We start from the raw sequence: 1,091 nt of genomic DNA on the forward strand, positions 1-1,091 counted from the left end.
CCCCCCTGCCTCCTTCCCCTCCCTGGCATCGGAGGGCTGGCACGACCGTGCCCTCAGCCCCCTGCCTCAGTTTCCCCTCGCACCGAGGGCTCGGAGCTCCCCTATGCCCCACGGGTGCTGCCTGACCGCAGCGAGGGGGAGGCCAAACCTCCCCACCCCAGGGTGCAGGGGATGCCCGGGTGGGTGCCGGAGCGGGGGGGGCACCCCAGGCTCTGGGGCTGATGCTCAGGGTGGGGGCTGAGCGCGGCGGGAGAAGGTGCTTTGCTTTCACTGCTTCCATGCTGTACCGGGGTGCAGCACGGGCGATGCCACCGACCTCCGGCATCGGTGTCCCGGCTCCGCAGCCGGTTGGGTTTCCGGAGAAGCAAAGCACGGAACCCGCAGGGCTGCCGGGGTGCCGTGGTGGCACGTCTCCTACCTGCCTCGGTGTCATCGGTGCACTGAGTTGTGCCCAGTGCTCAGCCTGCCCTGGTAAGCAGGAGGTTTCCCACGCCTTTCGGTGATTCACCTCTTCCCGTCTCCCCTCCGGTCCCTCCCGGTTGCCAGGGCGGGGAAGGGGACAGACACCCCCGGGGAGAGGGGGGGACAGGACACTGGGCTGCCCATGCCGGAAGGGGGGGTCTCCAGGGGAAGGAAACCACAGCCATGACTCAGCGCCTGAGTCACCGTCCCCAGGGTGACACCGAGGGGACACTGCCGAGCCCCTTGACCTGTTCACACACCCCACTAGCCCTCAGCTCTCCATGCTGGCCAAACTCGGGCTAATTAAGGCTAATTAACACTCCTCTGAATTAATTCCTCCCCAGTTCTTGTGTGTCCTCCAAGCATCGCCAAGGTGCTCTTTGCTGAACATCACCAACACCCCGCAGCACCCTGGCATCCCACAGCACCCTAATATCCCACGGCACCCTGGCACCGCGTGGCCATGTTGGCCACAGGAATCCTCCCGGGTAGGGATTTTGGCCGGCAGTCTGGAAAACCGCAGCTCGGGGAGGGCTATTCTCGTCCCCAGCCTCCGTATCAAGATTTATTCCCGGGCTGTGGGGTTTATTTGACCTTTTGGAAATAGAGCGAGTCGCAGAGGAGCTAAT

This window comes from Egretta garzetta, unplaced genomic scaffold, assembly GCF_000687185.1.
Source record: "Egretta garzetta isolate BGI_Z169 unplaced genomic scaffold, ASM68718v1 scaffold4, whole genome shotgun sequence".
Lineage (NCBI taxonomy): Eukaryota > Metazoa > Chordata > Aves > Pelecaniformes > Ardeidae > Egretta > Egretta garzetta.